Source organism: Bombina bombina, chromosome 10 (genome assembly GCF_027579735.1).
Source record: "Bombina bombina isolate aBomBom1 chromosome 10, aBomBom1.pri, whole genome shotgun sequence".
Lineage (NCBI taxonomy): Eukaryota > Metazoa > Chordata > Amphibia > Anura > Bombinatoridae > Bombina > Bombina bombina.
Genome location: NC_069508.1, coordinates 140741841 through 140762332, shown reverse-complemented (window position 1 = coordinate 140762332; position 20492 = coordinate 140741841).

Genomic DNA, 20492 nt, shown 5'->3' with positions numbered 1-20492 from the left:
GAGGTGCAGCCATATCCCTCTAAGCACATTGGGCAAGGAGTCCACGTCTGGTTTCCCCTATCACCCTTAGGGAGACTATCCCCAGGGTCATATTTACATATGCAAAACAGAATGAGAAGCAGTCTGCCAGGAACGAACAGCAGCATCAATAGCTTGTTCTATGGCCCGGTTGCCACCTGGTAGTAGCTTCTTTCTGCCCAATTGTGCTTTTCACAGAGGAAAACTTTCCTGTAGTATATCAGTCTGATCCCGCCGACATGGTCAGTCCAGCCCCGAAATACCAGGCAATTCTCCTCTGAACAAGGAACATGACAACCCCAGATGATTGTTTCGGCCTCCTTTGGGCCTCGTCAGTGAGGTGCAGCCATATCCCTCTAAACACATTGGGCAAGGAGTCCACGTCTGGTTTCCCCCATCACCCTTAGGGAGACTATCCCCAGGGTCATATTTACGTATGCAAAACAGAATGAGAAGCAGTCTGCCAGGAACGAACAGCAGCATCAATAGCTTGTTCTATGGCCCGGTTGCCACCTGGTAGTAGCTTCTTTCTGCCCAATTGTGCTTTTCACAGAGGAAAACTTTCCTGTAGTATATCAGTCTGATCCCGCCGACATGGTCAGTCCAGCCCCGAAATACCAGGCAATTCTCCTCTGAACAAGGAACATGACAACCCCAGACGATCGTTTCGGCCTCGTCAGTGAGGTGCAGCCATATCCCTCTAAGCACATTGGGCAAGGAGTCCACGTCTGGTTTCCCCCATCACCCTTAGGGAGACTATCCCCAGGGTCATATTTACATATGCAAAACAGAATGAGAAGCAGTCTGCCAGGAACGAAGAGCAGCATCAATAGCTTGTTCTATGGCCCGGTTGCCACCTGGTAGTAGCTTCTTTCTGCCCAATTGTGCTTTTCACAGAGGAAAACTTTCCTGTAGTATATCAGTCTGATCCCACCGACATGGTCAGTCCAGCCCCGAAATACCAGGCAATTCTCCTCTGAACAAGGAACATGACAACCCCAGACGATCGTTTCGGCCTCCTTTGGGCCTCGTCAGTGAGGTGCAGCCATATCCCTCTAAGCACATTGGGCAAGGAGTCCACGTCTGGTTTCCCCCATCACCCTTAGGGAGACTATCCCCAGGGTCATATTTACATATGCAAAACAGAATGAGAAGCAGTCTGCCAGGAACGAACAGCAGCATCAATAGCTTGTTCTATGGCCCGGTTGCCACCTGGTAGTAGCTTCTTTCTGCCCAATTGTGCTTTTCACAGAGGAAAACTTTCCTGTACTATATCAGTCTGATCCCACCGACATGGTCAGTCCAGCACCGAAATACCAGGCAATTCTCCTCTGAACAAGGAACATGACAACCCCAGACGATTGTTAAGGCCTCCTTTGGGCCTCGTCAGTGAGGTGCAGCCATATCCCTCTAAGCACATTGGGTAAGGAGTCCACGTCTGGTTTCCCCCATCACCCTTAGGGAGACTATCCCCAGGGTCATATTTACATATGCAAAACAGAATGAGAAGCAGCCTGCCAGGAACGAACAGCAGCATCAATAGCTTGTTCTATGGCCCGGTTGCCACCTGGTAGTAGCTTCTTTCTGCCCAATTGTGCTTTTCACAGAGGAAAACTTTCCTGTAGTATATCAGTCTGATCCCGCCGACATGGTCAGTCCAGCCCCGAAATACCAGGCAATTCTCCTCTGAACAAGGAACATGACAACCCCAGACGATTGTTTTGGCCTCGTCAGTGAGGTGCAGCAATATCCCTCTAAGCACATTGGGCAAGGAGTCCACGTCTGGTTTCCCCCATCACTCTTAGGGAGACTATCCTCAGGGTCATATTTACATATGCAAAACAGAATGAGAAGCAGTCTGCCAGGAACGAACAGCAGCATCAATAGCTTGTTCTATGGCCCCGGTTGCCACCTGGTAGTAGCTTCTTTCTGCCCAATTGTGCTTTTCACAGAGGAAAACTTTCCTGTAGTATATCAGTCTGATCCCGCCGACATGGTCAGTCCAGCCCCGAAATACCAGGCAATTCTCCTCTGAACAAGGAACATGACAACCCCAGACGATCGTTTCGGCCTCCTTTGGGCCTCGTCAGTGAGGTGCAGCCATATCCCTCTAAGCACATTGGGCAAGGAGTCCACGTCTGGTTTCCCCCATCACCCTTAGGGAGACTATCCCCAGGGTCATATTTACATATGCAAAACAGAATGAGAAGCAGTCTGCCAGGAACGAACAGCAGCATCAATAGCTTGTTCTATGGCCCGGTTGCCACCTGGTAGTAGCTTCTTTCTGCCCAATTGTGCTTTTCACAGAGGAAAACTTTCCTGTAGTATATCAGTCTGATCCCACCGACATGGTCAGTCCAGCACCGAAATACCAGGCAATTCTCCTCTGAACAAGGAACATGACAACCCCAGACGATCGTTTCGGCCTCCTTTGGGCCTTGTCAGTGAGGTGCAGCCATATCCCTCTAAGCACATTGGGCAAGGAGTCCACGTCTGGTTTCCCCCATCACCCTTAGGGAGACTATCCCCAGGGTCATATTTACATATGCAAAACAGAATGAGAAGCAGTCTGCCAGGAACGAACAGCAGCATCAATAGCTTGTTCTATGGCCCGGTTGCCACCTGGTAGTAGCTTCTTTCTGCCCAATTGTGCTTTTCACAGAGGAAAACTTTCCTGTAGTATATCAGTCTGATCCCGCCGACATGGTCAGTCCAGCCCCGAAATACCAGGCAATTCTCCTCTGAACAAGGAACATGACAACCCCAGACGATCGTTTCGGCCTCCTTTGGGCCTCGTCAGTGAGGTGCAGCCATATCCCTCTAAGCACATTGGGCAAGGAGTCCACGTCTGGTTTCCTCCATCACCCTTAGGGAGACTATCCCCAGGGTCATATTTACATATGCAAAACAGAATGAGAAGCAGTCTGCCAGGAACGAACAGCAGCATCAATAGCTTGTTCTATGGCCCGGTTGCCACCTGGTAGTAGCTTCTTTCTGCCCAATTGTGCTTTTCACAGAGGAAAACTTTCCTGTAGTATATCAGTCTGATCCCACCGACATGGTCAGTCCAGCCCCGAAATACCAGGCAATTCTCCTCTGAACAAGGAACATGACAACCCCAGACGATCGTTTCGGCCTCCTTTGGACCTCGTCAGTGAGGTGCAGCCATATCCCTCTAAGCACATTGGGCAAGGAGTCCACGTCTGGTTTCCCCCATCACCCTTAGGGAGACTATCCCCAGGGTCATATTTACATATGCAAAACAGAATGAGAAGCAGTCTGCCAGGAATGAACAGCAGCATCAATAGCTTGTTCTATGGCCCGGTTGCCACCTGGTAGTAGCTTCTTTCTGCCCAATTGTGCTTTTCAAAGAGGAAAACTTTCCTGTAGTATATCAGTCTGATCCCACCGACATGGTCAGTCCAGCCCCGAAATACCAGGCAATTCTCCTCTGAACAAGAAACATGACAACCCCAGACGATCGTTTCGGCCTCCTTTGGGCCTCGTCAGTGAGGTGCAGCCATATCCCTCTAAGCACATTGGGCAAGGAGTCCACGTCTGGTTTCCTCCATCACCCTTAGGGAGACTATCCCCAGGGTCATATTTACATATGCAAAACAGAATGAGAAGCAGTCTGCCAGGAACGAACAGCAGCATCAATAGCTTGTTCTATGGCCCGGTTGCCACCTGGTAGTAGCTTCTTTCTGCCCAATTGTGCTTTTCACAGAGGAAAACTTTCCTGTAGTATATCAGTCTGATCCCGCCGACATGGTCAGTCCAGCCCTGAAATACCAGGCAATTCTCCTCTGAACAAGAAACATGACAACCCCAGACGATCGTTTCGGCCTCCTTTGGGCCTCGTCAGTGAGGTGCAGCCATATCCCTCTAAGCACATTGGGCAAGGAGTCCACGTCTGGTTTCCCCCATCACCCTTAGGGAGACTATCCCCAGGGTCATATTTACATATGCAAAACAGAATGAGAAGCAGTCTGCCAGGAACGAACAGCAGCATCAATAGCTTGTTTTATGGCCCGGTTGCCACCTGGTAGTAGCTTCTTTCTGCCCAATTGTGCTCTTCACAGAGGAAAACTTTCCTGTAGTATATCAGTCTGATCCCGCCGACATGGTCAGTCCAGCCCCGAAATACCAGGCAATTCTCCTCTGAACAATGAACATGACAACCCCAGACGATCGTTTCGGCCTCCTTTGGGCCTCGTCAGTGAGGTGCAGCCATATCCCTCTAAGCACATTGGGCAAGGAGTCCACGTCTGGTTTCCTCCATCACCCTTAGGGAGACTATCCCCAGGGTCATATTTACATATGCAAAACAGAATGAGAAGCAGTCTGCCAGGAACGAACAGCAGCATCAATAGCTTGTTCTATGGCCCGGTTGCCACCTGGTAGTAGCTTCTTTCTGCCCAATTGTGCTTTTCACAGAGGAAAACTTTCCTGTAGTATATCAGTCTGATCCCACCGACATGGTCTGTCCAGCCCCGAAATACCAGGCAATTCTCCTCTGAACAAGGAACATGACAACCCCAGACGATCGTTTCGGCCTCCTTTGGACCTCGTCAGTGAGGTGCAGCCATATCCCTTTAAGCACATTGGGCAAGGAGTCCACGTCTGGTTTCCCCCATCACCCTTAGGGAGACTATCCCCAGGGTCATATTTACATATGCAAAACAGAATGAGAAGCAGTCTGCCAGGAATGAACAGCAGCATCAATAGCTCGTTCTATGGCCCGGTTGCCATCTGGTAGTAGCTTCTTTCTGCCCAATTGTGCTTTTCATAGAGGAAAACTTTCCTGTAGTATATCAGTCTGATCCCACCGACATGGTCAGTCCAGCCCCGAAATACCAGGCAATTCTCCTCTGAACTAGAAACATGACAACCCCAGACAATCGTTTCGGCCTCCTTTGGGCCTCGTCAGTGAGGTGCAGCCATATCCCTCTAAGCACATTGGGCAAGGAGTCCACGTCTGGTTTCCCCCATCACCCTTAGGGAGACTATCCCCAGGGTCATATTTACATATGCAAAACAGAATGAGAAGCAGTCTGCCAGGAACAAACAGCAGCATCAATAGCTTGTTCTATGGCCCGGTTGCCACCTGGTAGTAGCTTCTTTCTGCCCAATTGTGCTTTTCACAGAGGAAAACTTTCCTGTAGTATATCAGTCTGATCCCGCCGACATGGTTAGTCCAGCCTCGAAATACCAGGCAATTCTCCTCTGAACAAGGAACATGACAACCCCAGACGATCGTTTTGGCCTCCTTTGGGCCTCGTCAGTGAGGTGCAGCCATATCCCTCTAAGCACATTGGGCAAGGAGTCCACGTCTGGTTTCCCCCATCACCCTTAGGAAGACTATCCCCAGGGTCATATTTACATATGCAAAACAGAATGAGAAGCAGTCTGCCAGGAACAAACAGCAGCATCAATAGCTTGTTCTATGGCCCGGTTGCCACCTGGTAGTAGCTTCTTTCTACCCAATTGTGCTTTTCACAGAGGAAAACTTTCCTGTAGTATATCAGTCTGATCCCGCCGACATGGTCAGTCCAGCCCCGAAATACCAGGCAATTCTCCTCTGAACAAGAAACATGACAACCCCAGAGGATCGTTTCAGCCTCCTTTGGGCCTCGTCAGTGAGGTGCAGCCATATCCCTCTAAGCACATTGGGCAAGGAGTCCACGTCTTGTTTCCCCCATCACCCTTAGGGAGACTATCCCCAGGGTCATATTTACATATGCAAAACAGAATGAGAAGCAGTCTGCCAGGAACGAACAGCAGCATCAATAGCTTGTTCTATGGCCCGGTTGCCACCTGGTAGTAGCTTCTTTCTGCCCAATTGTGCTTTTCACAGAGGAAAACTTTCCTGTAGTATATCAGTCTGATCCCGCCGACATGGTCAGTCCAGCCCCGATATACCAGGCAATTCTCCTCTGCACAAGGAACATGACAACCCCAGACGATCGTTTCGGCCTTCTTTGGGCCTCGTCTGTTTTGCATATGTAAATATGACCCTTGGGATAGTCTCCCTAAGGGTGATGGGGGAAACCAGACGTGGACTCCTTGCCCAATGTGTTTAGAGGGATATGGCTGCACCTCACTGACGAGGCCCAAAAGAGGCCGAAAAGATCGTCTGGGGTTGTCATGTTCAGAGGAGAATTGCCTGGTATTTCGGGGCTGGACTGACCATGTCGGCAGGATCAGACTGATATACTACAGGAAAGTTTTCCTCTGTGAAAAGCACAATTGGGCAGAAAGAAGCTACTACCAGGTGGCAACCGGGCCATAGAACAAGCTATTGATGCTGCTGTTCGTTCCTGGCAGACTGCTTCTCATTCTGTTTTGCATATGTAACTATGACCCTTGGGATAGTCTCCCTATTGGTGATGGGGGAAACCAGACGTGGACTCCTTGCCCAATGTGTTTAGAGGGATATGGCTGCACCTCACTGACGAGGCCCAAAAGAGGCCGAAACGATCGTCTGGGGTTGTTATGTTCCTTGTTCAGAGGAGAATTGCCTGGTATTTCGGGGCTGGACTGATCATGTCGGCAGGATCAGACTGATGTACTACAGGAAAGTTTTCCTCTGTGAAAAGCACAATTGGGCAGAAAGAAGCTACTACCAGGTGGCAACCGGGCCATAGAACAAGCTATTGATGCTGCTGTTCGTTCAGTTTTGCATATGTAAATATGACCCTTGGGATAGTCTCCCTAAGGGTGATGGGGGAAACCAGACGTGGACTCCTTGCCCAATGTGTTTAGAGGGATATGGCTGCACCTCACTGACGAGGTCCAAAAGAGGCCGAAACGATCGTCTGGGGTTGTCATGTTCCTTGTTCAGAGGAGAATTGCCTGGTATTTCGGGGCTGGACTGACCATGTCAGCAGGATCAGACTGATATACTACAGGAAAGTTTTTCTCTGTAAAAAGCACAAGTGGGCAGAAAGAAGCTACTACCAGGTGGCAACCGGGCCATAGAACAAGCTATTGATGCTGCTGTTCGTTCCTGGCAGACTGCTTCTCATTCTGTTTTGCATATGTAAATATGACCCTTGGGATAGTCTCCCTAAGGGTGATGGGGGAAACCAGACGTGGACTCCTTGCCCAATGTGTTTAGAGGGATATGGCTGCACCTCACTGACAAGGCCCAAAAGAGGCCGAAACGATTGTCTGGGGTTGTCATGTTCCTTGTTCAGAGGAGAATTGCCTGGTATTTCGGGGCTGGACTGACCATGTCGGTTGGATCAGACTGATATACTACAGGAAAGTTTTCCTCTGTGCAAAGCACAATTGGGCAGAAAGAAGCTACTACCAGGTGGCAACCGGGCCATAGAACAAGCTATTGATGCTGCTGTTCGTTCCTGGCAGACTGCTTCTCATTCTGTTTTGCATATGTAAATATGACCCTTGGGATAGTCTCCCTAAGGGTGATGGGGGAAACCAGACGTGGACTCCTTGACCAATGTGTTTAGAGGGATATGGCTGCACCTCACTGACGAGGCCCAAAAGAGGCCGAAACGATTGTCTGGGGTTGTCATGTTCCTTGTTCAGAGGAGAATTGCCTGGTATTTCGGGGCTGGACTGACCATGTCGGCAGGATCAGACTGATATACTACAGGAAAGTTTTCCTCTGTGAAAAGCACAATTGGGCAGAAAGAAGCTACTACCAGGTGGCAACCGGGCCATAGAACAAGCTATTGATGCTGCTGTTCGTTCCTGGCAGACTGCTTCTCATTCTGTTTTGCATAATTCATAAAGACCCTACTGTCCCTCTGAAGTATCTCAAATCACATTTGTATTTCATTATTTTAATGTTGAGATGGTTGTATCATTTTTCTTTTAGTTTTCAGTTTTAAAGTTTCTTCCCCCCCCCCCATATGTTAGTGGGTGCTGTTTTATAGAAAGGTGTTTTTTTTGTTTCTTTTTGTCTTTTTGTTTTTTTCCTTTTTTATTTTTTCACTTAATTTTAATTTATTTGTTCTGTAAGGTTTGAATGGGTTTTTGTGATGTCAGTATTCTTCACTATGAACTTTTTCTATGGGCAGTAAAGTGAACAATAATGTGATAGATTTACTTGTAACTGCTGGCTCCTACAAGTGCTGGGTGCAAATCTTTATAAATTTAACAATTTTCCAATTGCAATGTTGCGGCCAGTTTGTGCTGTGAGATATTAGTTTCACTAATAGGTTTTATTGAATCTAGTCCAACAACTTTAGCTGTAGTTCCGAATAATCTTTTTAATGTATTACAACAATTTGTTTTTTTCCTCTCATGGCCAGCAAGCCAATTTTAGAATTACCATAAGTCAAAATAACAATGTATACTCCTATATTGAAAGAGAATTAAAAAACTTGTCAATAGTTAATTAAGACATAAGGCATTGCTTGTGGTTGCATGTTTGCAATCCTACATATGCATAAAAATTAAAAATATTCATATAAATACACTTTCTGAGGGAAAAGAGAATAGTCTTAGATAGGTTCCACACCCAACATGTTCATAAATGATAGAAAAGGCATAATAAATCATTATACCTTGGTCTAGATATTATTAATAATTTTTTGCAAAATCACCACATATCTTATATAAAGGAATTAGCTTATACTCAGGAGCCATAGTCTTAGAAAATGTTGCTTAGCAACTCTAACCCTATGGTATAAAATATTTGCTCTCTGCATGGGGCTTCATTTGTGTTTGATTCATCCACAGACACAAAAATATATTTAAAAATATTTATTATACTATTAAATTTAAAAAAATTTTTATGAATTATTTTATAAATAGTTTATATAATACTCTTCATAATTTTTTTCAATGACCGTAACAATTTTGGACAGCCATTTTAATGGCTATTGACCTGTTGAAAACGATTACCAATTTAATTGTAAACAAACCCTTTTGTTACTAAAAATGTGTTTCAATCTAAGCACATTCTCTTTGTAAAGCATTTCTTGTATTGTTTATCCTGTGTCATTTTCTGTGACCAATCTTGGACAGATATAAATTAACTAACCAAATATTCTTTACAACGAATCAGTGTCTGGTTCCAACCTTTTTTAAGGAGGTGTGGAAAAAAACAATTATGAGAGTTAAATTAATGGATGATTAAAATAAAAACAAAACAAAAAAAAACATAAATTTATTTTTATTACTATTCATAATTAAAAGACCATTCAATTCAGTAAAATTGCATAATCAGCAAATTCAGTAACACTTACTCTGAATTTCTAAGCATTCATTTTTTTTTCTGATAAATTTCAAAATTTCCTTCAAGTTCCTCGTCCCTGTACCATGTGACAGTCATTAGTGAATCACAGACTCATATAAGTAAATGCTCAGAAAGTCTGCATATAAAAAAAAAAAACTGTGCATGCACTATCTGAATCAGGAAAGTTTAATTCTGACTTTAGTATCCAGTGGAATATTTTATGGGGAATTACATTTTATTTTGAATGTAATGTCTCTTTAATGATTGATACCCAAATAAAAAAAATAAAAATGAAAAGCGTATATTTTAACAGGAATTTTCTACATTTCGCATGGTAAATGGTAATGAGTACCTTAAGTAAAAACAATGCAAATTCCATTGTTTTGCACATAGAGTTGCCTTATAAATAAATGACTATTTTAAATTTAACAAGTAAGGAGGCACTATATTATATTAAATTAATGGTTTATGTATATATCATTTGCAACTGAGTAATTGTATAATAATACAGTAGCTTTAAAAATGTTACATATTCTTTTCTTCTTTCCTATACATTATGGTTCAGAATGCAAGAGAACACAATTTTTTCTGCTTACACCATTTGTCATTCTGACATTTCAAATACTAGCTCATTAATTAGATATACATATGCCAATTCTGGCGTTTTTCTTTTTATGTAGAAAGTTCATAGGCACCAAACTATTTATGTATCTTTCCTATTAATATTCTCTCTAAGATTGTCATTAATATATTCAGGTTGCAAAAGAGACAGATTTAAACATCTAATGCACTTCATTTCTCAGTTTAGTCTCTTCTGTTGCTATTAACAAAGGAAAAAAGAACTACCAAGATAAAAGTAAATATTCATTTATGTTAAAGGTCATACTACTATGAAAAGTGTCAGTAAATTTCATCATTCTCCATCCACACTGCAATCCATTGCAATTTCACAATCTTGAAATGACATGAGGTGACAATATTTTGTAACCATTGAATTACATTCACCAAACTTTAGTCACACTGGTGTCTGATTTGTGAATTTAATCTACCATATTCTTCATCTTTTTTTTGCAACTATAGCAGAAAAATGTGAAAAGGAAATGCAATTTACTGCATTTTGATTGCTTGTGAACCTTTTGTAGAATAACATTCAAAATTAGCAAAGTATATTAATTTATACTTTTTTCATTTTTAAAAACTTTTTTTCAAATGGTTCTAATATTCTCTGTCATTTTTTTCCTTATAAAATGTAAGAAATTAAACATTTTCCTAAAAATAAAACATTTAGATGTAAATGTTTAGGTGGGAGTGACTAATACCATGAAAATTTTAAAAGGGACATTCAACTCAACATTTAAACCCTCCATAAAATTTGAATCAAGGAAAAAAGACTAAACGTATAATTAAATTTGGATGAATACAAAATATATTTTTGCTGTATTCTTTATATTCATTCCAAAATGAAAAACTGTTAGCCCCTTTTATGAATTAACAAACAAATGAACAAACAAATAATGTTGCAGAAAATAATTAATCCCTTCATTAACACAGTTAAAACCATTACTCCAAATGTGGGAAAGGCTTTTCTGCAAGTTGAAAAGGATTCAGAAAATAATTTTTAGTGAAGCTGTACTTCAGCTCCAGCTCACACGTTGACTTTGCTAGAGGAAGACTTTTTGCACGCGTCGGGTATAGCGTGTATTACAAGTTGAAAGGAAAACATTTTTGCACAATCGCTAACTCTACGCGCAAAAAGTCGAACTTCAAATATCGGAACCATGCTAACGTATTCCCCCATAAACTGCATGGAGTGCGAAAATTAGAAAAAAAAGCCTAATACCCTTACTCGTGCGACAGAGAAAGGGGAATTGTGAGTTACCAGGTTTATATTTCTTCTATATTGTTGAAATGAATATTTGATTTCTAAATCCTAGGGAAATGTATTGTGTAAAATGTGGCTTGGAACGAAGCTGCTGTATTTTTGGATCCCTGGAACATTGGAAAGAGAGCCGACCAGTGTTCCACTCCTCACTTTACACATAGCTGGATGTTTCCTCACCTGTTTTCTATCAAATGAGTATTAATTAATTGTCCAGCTGCTAGGTGAAGCTATAAGTGAGGTTAGTAAAAACAGCATGTTTTTTTAAAGGGACACTGAACTCAAATTTTTTTCTTTCGTGATTCAGATAAAGCATGCAATTTTAAGCAACTTTCTAATTTACTCCTGTTATCAAATTTTCTTCATTCTCTTAGTATCTTTATTTGAAAAGCAAGAATGTAAGTTTAGAAGCTGGCCCATTTTTGGTAAACAACCTGGTTTGTTCTTGCTAATTGGTGGATAAATTCACCCACCAATAAACACGTGCTGTCCTATTATAATTTGATAATAGGAGTAAACTAGAAAGTTGCTTAAAATTGCATGCTCTATCTGAATCACGAAAGAAAAAATTTGGGTTCAGTGTCCCTTTAAGTTTAAAAATATACAGACAGACAATTTGTAGATGGAATAACAAACAGCTGTAACAATGGAAAGAACAAATACTCCCCTCAGAAAACGGAGCCGCTACCTCCCACAGTCTCTCCCAAAGAACTGTTAACAAATGCAGATTTCAAATATAGGGGCGTTGGCTCTGGGGGTATCTCCTGGTGTAGGTACTTCTTGTATGTAAATCAGTCAGCTCGATGCACATCCAGATGGCACTGGAAATAAAGAACTCCACTGGTATTTGTGTAAATACCTGGCATAAATAAGTGCAGTACACTCACTGAATCAAATCTCCATTAGAAGCAATGTCATAAAATGTCAAAACCTTCATTCATAAGAGTATAGGTTTATTGGCTCAACACGTTTCAACGAACAGAGTTGTCTTTCTCAAGAGAAAATTAAAAGGTATAAAATTAGCTATATTGTAGCTGATGCCGGCTGTTTAAATACGCTGTGCTCATGTTCCAACTTCCGGTCTGACAGAAGGTAGATTCACATAAAATAATCGGAAAACATCTATTTTGTGCTGTTTATTTATTTCCAACCAAATAGACTGACATAAAAACCAAAATTAAAACATAATATGCCGATTCAAAATAAAACAATTCTCTTGATTAGTGGTAAAATTTGTTTTTCAGTTTGGGTGGAAATAAAAGTATTAACCAATCACCATCTACCTAACAAATTCAAAACGTCCAATCAATGTTCATGTTCAACAATTCCTAATCAAGTAGTCATAGCTGAGTTGGTTCCCAAACAGATCCGACTTGTCTTTGAGAGGTCACGTGCGACATCTGGCCAATCATAAAGTTGTAATAATTTCTGTATGCATGGAGGTGTCAAGTGGTATGAAGTGTCCAATAGATGATTTCCAAACCCGACATTCGGCATTATCGCTGATCTATTTATGTCAATATTTAATCGTCCAAGAATTAGACTATCTTTGCAGCATATACCCATGTAAATAGAACAGAAATTCATTAATAAAAATTAATTAGTGAAAAACAGATAGTCTTATATATAAATGTGCAAATAGAAAGGTATTGCAATATCATGTGATGATCCATGTGAATAAAACAGAAATTCATTAATTAATAGAAATGTAACAAAAATAATCATAAACATAAATGTGCAAATAGTAAGGCATCGCAATATCATGCAATGACCTATATATAAACATACAACATATATTAAATAAACATCAAGTAATTACAAATGTGCTTCTGTGCATTACTTGAGATATATATATATATATATATATATATATATATATATATATATATATATATTTATATTAAATATATATATTAATGTGCTCCCTGTGATTATACAAAAGCTGCAATCCTAATGTCCTTATTTAGGCCCCATTGACCATATGGTCTAAGGGTGTGTATCCACCAGGGCCGCCATCAGGGGGTGACTGGGGTGAATCCATTCAGGGGCCTCATGGCCAGAGGGGACTGGGTCCTGACTGGGTGCTGCCATCCTAATTTAGAAAAGGTTAAAAAAGGTTAGTGTAGAGCTAGTTTGAACCCTTGCTACATATACTTCCCTGTTCTCAAAACAGGATAAAGAATATAGTGGTAATATGGATAAATGCTGGTGTATATGTGCACTAAAAAGCTACAGGGTTAGATTGTAGAATTGTTTCAAAATTGTGTTGATATATATCAAACTATTACCATATGCTTGTAAGTGCCAGATAGTTTAGTATATATCAATTTCTTTCTATGTGCTTTTTCTATGTGCTTTTAAGTGCTAGATATTTTCATCTTGATAAAGCTGTTTATCGGTGAAACGCGTTGATGGTATACTTATAAGAAAGAAATTTGTACACAGAAGGAGGATTACATTGGATTATAAGGAAATACTATTTCACCTACAAACTCTGCGCAGAGTAAGGACTTGATTACAGACAACAGATCACTACACCTAATCCTTGCTGACTGGCTGCTAAGATCAGGTGACACAGAACTATTTGACTGCATCGGAGAAGCGGTGAGTGGGCTAAGCAGCCGTTCTAGACTCTCTAGACACACATGCTGAGGCTCTGTACTTTCACCAAAAGGTAACCTTAACAGATAATTTGAGAGCCGTTTTTAGCCAGAAGGTAGGCACTCTAACAAAAGGGGTGTATGCGTCTGTACGGATGTTGCTAGCAAATACCACTAACAGCTTTAATTTTGAACTTTGAGTTTACAAATTCAAAATGGATAAAAAGTTATTTTTAAAACCAACACATTACCTTTTTTCTAACTCTTTTAACAAAGTTAATCAGATAAGAGCACTGTATTACAAAGTGACATTTATCAAGTTTTTCCAAAAAAACTGAATAAATTTTATGTGACACATATGACACTGAAGAAACACTAACTGCTAGATTACAAGTCTTGCGTTAGCCTTAAAAAGCAGCATTGAGAGGTCCCAACGCTGCTTTTTAACGCCCGCTGGTATTACGAGTCTGGCAGGTACAGGTGTACTGCTCACTTTTCTTCCGCGACTCGAACTTACCGCAAATCCCCTTACGTCAATTGCGTATCCTATCTTTTTAATGGGATTTGCCTAATGCCGGTATTACGAGTCTTGGAAGAAGTGAGCGGTACAGCCTCTCCTGTCAAGAGACTCCTACCGCATTTAAAAGTCAGTAGTTAAGAGTTTTATGGGCTAACGCAGTAACATAAAACTCTTAACTAAAGTGCTAAAAAGTACACTAACATCCATAAACTACCTATTAACCCCTAAACCAAGCCCCCCCCCCCACATCGGAAACACTTAAATAAAGTTTTTAACCCCTAATCTGCCGACCGGACATCGCCGCCACTTTAATAAATATATTAACCCCTAAACCGCCCCACTCCCGCCTCACAAACACTAGTTAAATTTTATTAACCCCTAATCTGCCGTCCCTAACATCGCCGACACCTACCTACATTTATTAACCCCTAATCTGCCGTCCCCAACGTTGACGCTACTATATTAAATTTCTTAACCCCTAAACCTAAGTCTAACACCCCTTAACTTAAATATAATTTAAATAAAACGAAATTAAATTACTACAATTAAATGAATTATTCCTATTTAAAACTAAATACTTACCTGTAAAATAAACCATAAGATAGCTACAATATAACTAATAGTTACATTTGTATCAATCTTAGGGTTTATATTTATTTTAGAGGCAACTTTGTATTTATTTTAACTAGGTACAATAGTTATTAAATAGTTATTAACTATTTAATAACTTCCTAGTTAAAATAAAGACAAATATACCTGTAAAATAGATCCTAACCTAAATTAAAATTACACCTAACATTACACTATCATTAAATTAATTACCTAAACTAACTACAATTAAATACAATTAAATTAAATAAATTAAAGTACAAAAAAAAACACTATATTACAGAAAATAAAAAAAATTATTACAAGAATTTTAAACTAATTACACCTAATCTAATCTCCCTAATAAAATAAAAAAGCCCCCAAAAATAATAAAATTCCCTACCCTATACTAAATTACAAATAGCCCTTAAAGGGCTTCTTTTTGTGGGGCATTGCCCCAAAGTAATCAGCTCTTTTACCTGTAAAAAATAAAATACAATACCCCCCCAACATTAAAACCCACCACCCACACACCCAACCCTACTCTAAAACCCATCCAATCCCCCTTAATAAAACCTAACACTACCCCCTTGAAGATCACCCTTCCTTGAGCCATCTTCACCTAGCCGGGCACAAGTGGTCCTCCAGAGGGGCAGAAGTCTTCATCCGATCCGGGCAGAAGAGGACCTCCAGACGAGCAGAAGTCTTCATCCAGGCGGCATCTTCTATCTTCATCCATCCGGAGTGGAGCGGGTCCATCTTCAAGCCAGCCGATGTGGAGCATCCTCTTCTTCCGACGACTCCCGACGAATGAAGGTTCCTTTAAATGACGTCATCCAAGATGGCGTCCCTTCAATTCCGATTGGCTGATAGGATTCTATCAGCCAATCAGAATTGAAGGGACGCCATCTTGGATGATGTCATTTAAAGGAACCTTCATTCAGTGTTAACCGTCGGATGAAGATAATGCTCCGTGTCGGATGTCTTGAAGATGGATCCGCTCCGCGCCGGATGGATGAAGATAGAAGATGCTGTCTGGATGAAGACTTCTGCCCGTCTGGAGGACCACTTCGCCTGGCTTGGATGAAGACTTCACCCGGCTTCGTTGAGGACTTCGGCCAAGTTGGATGAAGACTTCTCCTAGTAAGGTGATCTTCAAGGGGTTAGTGTTGGTGGTGGGTTTTAATGTTGGGGGGGGATTTGTAATTTTTTTTTACAGGTAAAAGAGCTGATTACTTTGGGGCAATGACCCGCAAAAGGCCCATTTAAGGGCTATTTGTAATTTAGTTTAGGGTAAGGCTTTTTTATTTTGGGGGGCTTTTTTTATTTTGTTAGGGGGATAAAGTTAGGTGTAATTAGTTTAAAAATCTTGTAATTTGTTTATTATTTTCTGTAATTTAGTGTTTTTTTTGGTACTTTAGCTAATTTTATTTAATTGTATTTAATTGTATTTAATTTAGGGAATTAATTTAATTATAGTGTAGTGTTAGGTGTAATTGTAACTTAGGTTAGGTTTTATTTTACAGGTACTTTTGTATTTATTTTTGCTAGGTGGTTATTAAATAGTTAATAACTATTTAGTAACTATTCTACCTAGTTAAAATAAATACAAACTTGCCTGTAAAATAAAAATAAACCCTAAGATAGCTACAATGTAACTATTAGTTATATTGTAGCTAGCTTAGGCTTTATTTTATAGGTAAGTATTTAGTTTTAAATAGGAATAATTTAGTTAATGATAGGAATATTTATTTTGATTTTTTTTTAATTATATTTAAGTTAGGGGGTGTTAGGTTTAGGGTAAGACTTAGTTTTAGGGGTTAATTATTTTAATATAGTGGCGGCGACATTGGGGGGCGGCAGATTAGGGGTTAATAAATGTAGGTAGGTGGCGACGATGTTAGGGCCGGGGTTAATATTAGGGGTTATTATTAGGGGTTAATAATATTTAACTAATGTTTGCGAGGCGGGAGTACGGCGGTTTAGGGGTTATTATGTTTATAATAGTGTCGGCGGCATTGGGGGTGGCAGATTAGGGGTTAATAAGTGAAGGTAGGTGGCGGCGACATTGGGGGCGGCAGAGTAGAGGTTAATAAATATAATGTACGGTTTGGCGATGTTGGGGGCAGCAGATTAGGGGTTCATAAGTATAATGTAGGTGGCGGCAGTGTCCGGAGCTGCAGATTAGGGGTTAATAATTATAATGTAGGTGTCGGCAATGTCGGGGGCGGCAGATTAGGGGTTAATAAGTGTAAGATTAGGGGTATTTAGACTCAGGGTTCATGTTAGGGTGTTAGGTGTAGACATAAATTTTATTTCCCCATAGGAATCAATGGGGCTGCGTTAGTGAGTTATACGCTGCTTTTTTGCAATGGTGTTAGACTTTTTTTCAGCCGGCTCTCCCCGTTGATTCCTATGGGGAAATCGTGCATGAGCACGTTACACCAACTCACAGCTGACTTAAGCAGCGCTGGTATTGGTGTGAGATTTGGAGCAAAATTTTGCTCAACGCTCACTTCTTGTCTTTTAACGACGAGTTTCTGAAAAAATGTAATACCAGCGCTGTAGGAAAGTGAGCGGTGAGGGAAAACTGCTCATTAGCACCGCACAGCCTCTAATGCAAAACTCGTAATCTAGCTGAATGTGTTCACTCCCATGGAGTTATTCGTTAGTCTGCACAAATTGTCTAAAATGCAAGTCTGTGAATAGAACTTAGATAAGGAGGCAGTCTGAGAAGGATTAGATACACAGCGATCACAAAGTAAAAAAGTAGATTAATATAACAGTATTGGTTATGCAAAACTGGGGAATGAGTAATAAAGGGATGATTATCTATCTTTTTTGGAGTAGACTGTCCCTTTAATAAGCAATCTGGTTATTTAGAGAGAGACCCTGACACAAATGTTTAAATATAGATCTTATGTACTCTGGGGTTCTGTTAGCATTTCATCTTCAGTGATGATAATAATATTATAAAACAAATAAAAGCTAGCTAATGTAATAGAAAATTATTAGCTTTTCCACTGAATATGCATACCAGTTCAATGGTTTGATATAAAGAAATGCAATAAACCCTAAAGCTAAAAGACTTTTTAGATCAAAAATGTCACATCAGGGAAAAGTCATTCTAAACAAATATTTAAACACTTATTACAATCATACTGTACTTTTCTGATGCCTCTGTTCATGCCACTGGAGTATTGAATGCTTGGTATTATTTCTTCTCTACTGCCAGCATGTGCCAAAAGAACATAAAGACCAATAATAATAATATATTTTCAAGTACACACACACCAACAAGCTGTCAAAGTGCATTATTGATATCCCCAGTCCTTCATAAGTATAATACAGGCACAATAGAAAGTGGGCAGGACCTAATCCGGTGCTGGGTAAAGGCATGTCCATCAACATGCCAGAAAATATGCAAACATCAAACACATTGCCACACCTTAGATGCACACAATCTGAAAGCAGGAGATGCAGCACAGAATAGAATAACATGTTCCTTTTTTAATATTATAAATATTCTACAATTTTAGATGTTATCAATTTTTTTTTTTATCTTTAACCTTGCGTTGATCTAAAATACATGAAGACGTTCATACTAGATCTAATGCGCTGAAAGTTTTTCAAAGAACATTTGAAAACAAATTGCTTGTTTTGCATTCCAAAATTAATAACTATAGGTCCATTAAAGAGAAGGAAGGTCTAACAAGGTTAAGTAACAATGAGAGAATTGTGATCAGACCCTCAGATAAGGGGAGTTATGTGGTGGTCCTAGATAGAAGTTCTTACATTGCTGCATCTTTGAGACCATTAGACAATCAGGAACTTTACCAGAGGTTAAAAGACAAGGCTTTTAGAAGCATTCTAGTTGACTTAGTGCTCTTTACAAAACACTATGGTTTAATTAATAATACAATGTGAAAAATCATCCAGGCCACCCCATAATTGCTAGTATTTATTCCATAAATAATCCCTTGTCCGAATTGGTGGATATTTTTTGCAACCTTTGGTTAAAACTTTTCCTAGCTACATACAAGATATCACTCCCGTACTTGCATGCCTAGATAAGCTACAATGTCAATCTAATTACAATCTTTTAACGAGTAATGTAACATCTCTTACTACATCTAGACCAATCCAAGAGCTAAGAAGCCACAACTTATTTTTTGGATTTTCAAAGCAATTATGAATGAACGACTAAAATCTTTTAACCAGAACAATTTAATATCTTTTGCTATAGTAAAAACTGTAACATTATTAGAGAATCATTGCCAATTTGTTTCTCAGATTTAGATCTAAGGAATATAATTGATAATGGTTGTACATTTGTTTCTAGGAGAGGCAAATCGATAGGCAGTTATGTTGCACCTTCTTTACTACCTAGATGTACTACTAATACTTGGTTAAGGTTATTTCAAGTGTAAATATAGAGGGCCAGATTACATGTGGACTGGAGCTGTATTTAATGCCCCTGTTTACTGCTAATACACAGTATGACACTTTATTAAAAAGAAACAATTGCATACATATGCTTTTACATGTTTTTATCCTCTTAACTGCAAAGGGCTTCAATGCTCTTATATACACTCACTGGCCACTTTATTAGGTACTCCTTGCTACTACTGGGTTGGACCCCCTTTTGCCTTCAGATCTGCCTTAATTCTTTGTGGCATAGATTCAACAAGGTATTGGAAACATTCATCAGAGATTTCGGTCCATATTGACATGATAGCATCACGCAGTTGCTGCAGATTTGTCGGTTGCACATCCATGATGTGAATCTCCCGTTCCACCACATTCTAAAGGTGCTCTATTTGATTGAGATCTGGTGATTTTGGAGGCCATTGGAGTACAGTGAACTCATTTTCAAGAAACCAGTTTGAGATGATTTGAGCTTTGTGACATGGTGCATTATCCTGCTGGAAGTAGCCATCAGAAGATGGGTACACTGTAGTCATAAAGAGATGGACATGGTCAGCAACAATAATCAGGTAGGTCTTGGTGTTTAAACAATGCTCAATTGGTACTAAGGGGCCCAAAGTGTGCCAAGAAAAAAATCCCCCACACCATTACACCATCACCACCAGCCTGAACCATTGGTACAAGGAAGGATAGATCCATGCTTTCATATTGTTTACATCAAATTCTGACCATACCATCTGAATGTCCCAGCTGAAATCAAGACTCATCAGATCAGGCAATGTTTTGGCAAGCCTGTGTGAATTGTAGCCTCAGTTTCCTGTTCTTACCTGACAGGAGTGGCAACCGGTGTGGTCTTCTGCTGCTGAAGCCTATCTGCTTCAAGGTTTGACATGTTGTGTGTTCAGAGATGATATTCTGCATACCTTGGTTGTAACAAGTGGTTATTTGAGTTACTGTTGCCTTTCTATCATTGCAAACCAGTCTGCCCGTTCTCTTCTGACCTCTGACATCAACAAGGCATTTTCGTCCACACCACGGCCACTCACTGGATATTTTCTCTTTTTCGGACCATTCTCTGTAAACCCTAGAGATGGTTGTGTGTTAAACTCCCAGTAGATCAGCAGTTTTTGAAACACTCAGACCAGTCATCTGGCATCAACAACCATGCCACGTCCAAAGTCATGTAAATCTCCTTTCTTACCCATTCTGATGCCCGGTTTGAACTTCAGCAAGTCGTCTTCACCACAT